The sequence below is a fragment of the Octodon degus genome, unplaced genomic scaffold, assembly GCF_000260255.1.
Source record: "Octodon degus isolate 3935 unplaced genomic scaffold, OctDeg1.0 scaffold00013, whole genome shotgun sequence".
NCBI lineage: Eukaryota > Metazoa > Chordata > Mammalia > Rodentia > Octodontidae > Octodon > Octodon degus.
The window spans coordinates 29,217,902-29,222,570 of NW_004524589.1; the positions used below are offsets into that span (position 1 = coordinate 29,217,902).

Sequence of the window (4,669 nt, forward strand, 5' to 3'; positions counted from 1 at the left end):
TGGGATAGATATATAGTTGCATTCTCTTAATGAATAGAATGATTTGTTCTAATGGTGTTTGTAAATAGGATCACAAGTCCGTATCTTGTACAGCAATTAACCACTAAGTAGAATATATGCAGTGTATTATTTGTTGAAACTCTACTTCCGATTTGATTTGAAACTGTCTCATTGCTGTTTATCAATAAAACTTTGAAAAAAAAAGAATTGTATAATAAAACCCAAAGCTTTTTTCATCAAATTTATATTTCCTTTCTTCTGGGTGAGGTTGAATATTTTTGCATTTTAATATGTTTAATCACACAGATGATTATGAATTGTGATAATTTGATCCTTTTGTATCGTTATTACACTTATTATTTTAGTTTCTTTATCTAATGGGTTAGCACATAATAGAGTAGAAAATTCAACAGAAAAAGAATAGATTCTTGTTGTTTTGCTTAATTTTAAAAGAAAAAAAATGTTTTAGAAGGTTGCAGTAAAACATCTACTAAATAGAATCCCTGAAATTTTTAAAGAAAGATGAGCAATGCCTAAGAAAACACTGGTGCTCTGTAACACTGGGTTGGTCCTCCAAAGTAGAATGTTATTTCCTTAGGCTGACACTCATACTAAAAGAAAACTAACATCTTCCAGACAGAATTAGATAATTTGAGGCTAACATGTAGCCTTTTTAGGGCCTTCCATCCTCCTAATTTGCTCTCAGTATTTGCAGCAGGGCCTCTGATCCTTGCTTCACCCAGAATGCTATTTTATTTTCACCTCCGCAAAACTAGTTCTATCAAGTTCTATGAAAGATACATGTTTGAGAATTATTCATAACCTAATGTTAGATTTTTATCTTCCACTTTCTAATTGGGCTTATAAACTTTAGAATCATAAATGGAGAAGACAACCAGTCACGCCCTGCCGCTCTCCACACTGCCTTGCTGGCCTGTGCTGGTTTGTGTCTGTTCAGCCCTTGGGGCTGCCCAGAGGCCACAGGCAGCGCAGACAGCTGGGCCCCTCAGCCATTACCCCAGGGAGAGGACACACAGCATAGAGCTCATTTCCATTCACATCCCTCCTTTTTGAGACTTTGACCTCTTGAGTATTAGCTGTCACTTGTCGTCTGAAATTTCATGAAAGAAATAATTGTGTGTATTTAAAATTGAAGCTTCATAGTAACTCTTTCTGTAATACTTTGTCTAAGACAAGATAATCTGTCCTAGTTAAAAGCAGAGGCTCCTGTGCACTGTTCAATGCAATATTCTCTGTCTGAATCTTCTTGAATTTTCTTCAGATTTATGTGATCAGTTTTAATGTTCTCACCTGCTTATTTTTATAACACGAGTTGTTTCTTAATGATGATCAACTGTAGGTTCCAAGATCTTCCCCAATAGCAAAATCCATGAATGCTCAAGTCCCTCACATGAAATAATGACAAGAATAATAAGCCCACATGCTTTCAGTGCACATACTATATCTTCCCCTGATATTTTCCATCTATATTTAGTTGAATCCATGAATGTGGAAGCCACAAGACTTGAAGTTTTGACTATATTTCTCATTATTATTTTACATCCTATGGGTGACATATCCAACATCTAAAAGCTTGGAGGTTTGAATCTATTGCTTTGGGTTTTTTTCCCCAGTAAGTGTTTCACATTATTAATCTATTTTCTGTATTAAAATATTGTTATGCAGTCTTAATAATTTGTGGGACTTTGAGGGCGTATATTCCTCTATAGGCTTTCCTCTCATGAGGGGTGAGTCTGTTTTACCCAAGACTTTGCCTTCAGATCCAGTTCATCTTTTTTAGTAATCTGGAACTGAGACAATGTCTCTGGATTCTTCTCCTTCCCCCCTTATCCTAACCCCAAGGCTCCAGGCCAGTAGCACACCTGCCCACAGGAAGTACTGGCCTTCACATTTGTTTAGTTCCTTCTCAGGTCTCTCCTCACTGTACTTACAGTTATTTGGCTGTTCCCTTAAAGATTCCTCTTGTTTTCACTTAATGGTGTTATTGTTGTGGCTATGAATAGCATACTGTGTACGTCAGAAAGCCAATTGGCTCTTCTGTAGTCTTTGTGGGTTAAAGAAGATGTGGAATACTATCCAAGCTTTCCTGGAAAGACACTGAAGAGAGTAAACATAGGAGTGAGACTCTCCTTTAGTTTCTCTTGGTTTTTCCCTTTATTTTTTCCAAATTTTTTTTCTTTGAAGAGTACAAAGTGGCAAAGAAAAATCACAACATCAGAAACAATACAAAATTTCATTAAACAACATAATAGGAATCAGACAATGTTTTTGTCAAGTTTTGTATGACTTTTGCCAAAATTTATACTTAATGAAATCCACAATTTTTATGTTCTTTAGGTGAACTTGGCCAAATACATGTAGGAATGAAAAGCCTTATCATTTCTGCCCAGAGCACTGCCATTTACCTAGACAGTTTTCTCATACCCTTCAAAGATGATCTTCTCTTCTACTTTCAATGCTAGCAGTTCTTGGCATTAAAAAAAATTAAATTGTCTATATGTTGGGATTTTATATGAATGGAAGCCTACAATCTCTCTTCTTTCATGTAAGGCTTCTCCAAGTTTGGGAGGTGCATCTGTGTTGATTATGTCATTAGTTCATTCTTTTTAATTGCTTAGCAGTAATATATTTGTTCATTCTCTTGGATATCTTGAATATGTCCATTTTAGCTATTACAATATAAATCTGTAATGAAGGTGATGCATAGGTTATTTTTTAGTCATACACATTTATATGTAAAAACATACTGAACTTATTTGGCACTTTCCTTACAAAATACTATCAATGCAAAGCATCATGGAAAATATTTCTTTAAAATTGTAACCTTATGTCACTAAATAAAAATATTTGCATTTTTCGTCATACAGAATCATTATTGAGGGCTGGAGAGATAGCTCAATAGAATAAGTGCTTGCTTGCCTGACAAGTGCAGGGTCCTGAGTTCAATTCCCGGTACTGCAAAAAAAAATCATTATTGAATCTACTTTTTCATGGTTTTTTTCTCCTAGTGATACACCATATATTACACAATAAACTAGACATTTTTGAGATCTTTATGCATAGAAAATGTTTATGTATTAATATTATATTAATATGTTGCATTTATATATAATATATTTAATATGAAAATATGTAATGTAGTGTACAACATATTATATAATACTATAATTATATAATATTATATAATATTATAAATATATCATTATTTATAAGATATACTTGTATTTAATTTCAAAGCTTTCAAACAAAATATATGATTGGTGTTTCAATTCCTTGCAATGCATTTAAAAACAAGCAGCATTTAAGTTGATTTAAAAATGTAAATATATGCTTATAGATAGTGATGTGTACATATGAGAAAATCAACATATGAGTAATAAGAACAAAGTGGGATTAAAAATGCTGAATCTGTGGGCTGGCGAGATAGCTCAGCAGATTAAGTGCCTGCTTGGCAAGCTTAGGCAAGCACAAGGACTGCAGCTCGATCCTCCGCACTACATGCTGTGCCAGGCCTGTCCCCAGGGTGGGATGAGTCGGCCAGCTTTCAGATGTAGCAACATATGCTGTATTACCAGTGCTGGAGAAGCTGAAAAATAGGAGGGTCACAGAATCAGAGCTTTGTAGTAAGACTGTAACAACCAAATACATTTTTAAAAAATGCTGATGTCCTGAAAAGTCTCAGTGTCTATGTTATGTGAAGACAGTAATTGTGCATTTAATTACTTTCCATTTTATATAAAAAGAGATGACCTAAAAGAAATTAAAGATTTAATTTTTATCATCAAGAATAAAATGCTAAGCCAAAAGTATATTTTAATATTAGATTAAAACTTTTACAGTACAGATTTTTATATATGTATGTACTTACCAAAATTCATATCAATTCACTTACTGGAAATGTAAGAGATTAAAACATCTTACCTATTTCAAGACTTTTTGTTTAATACTGATGACAGGACCTGATTCATACTATGAATCTAATGTTCTCTGGGGATTTTGTTGTGTTACACATGTTAGTAAAACTGAAAGGGTTATGTGAGCCTTGCAAGCATGAACAAGTTGATTCTTCATATAAAAAACTGGAATAACCATAGTGTCTATCCCTTTAGTCACTTAAAATATAAATTCAAAGACAAATAAAAAACAACTGAGTGCTAAGTCAAGGACAGAATGATATTTATAATACAGACATTTTTCATCCTTGTGAATTTTCACTCGCATGCGTGCCTCTGTTCCTTGGGGAGGAGACCTCTGGGCTTCTCTCAGCAAACCTCAAAAGCAGTGTCTCAGTACTCAGCTTTGACTTCTAAACAAAGTTCTAGTGGAAAGGACATTTACAAGCAAGATGAGTACAAGTGTAAGACAAAAATAACACTTTTATACAACTGATCTACAGATCTATGTCTTAAAATTCACCATGTTTATTAGCCACTATATTCTAAATTTTATATGCATTAAAATATCTGTAAATAGTAACTCTTTGTCAGTAACACATTGAGAACTATTTTTCTGTATTATAAAAATGAGTTAACTGACTACATTTTAGACATACTATATAAATAATTTTCACAATATATTGTTCTTGAGTGTTACCTCTTCCTCTTGAATTTTTCCCCTAACCAGTACATAGTGGCCTTCTTTATTTCAC

General features: G+C 33.5%; 1 protein-coding gene and 1 pseudogene across 1 annotated transcript in view; both read left to right on the forward strand.

Moving 5' to 3' along the window:
- The window catches only part of LOC101560671 (kelch-like protein 1), a 494,908-nt gene that overhangs the window by 354,566 nt on the left and 135,673 nt on the right, over positions 1–4,669 (forward strand). The window lies entirely within an intron of this gene.
- LOC105741482 overlaps positions 1–4,669 on the forward strand; it is a 16,225-nt pseudogene that overhangs the window by 8,884 nt on the left and 2,672 nt on the right.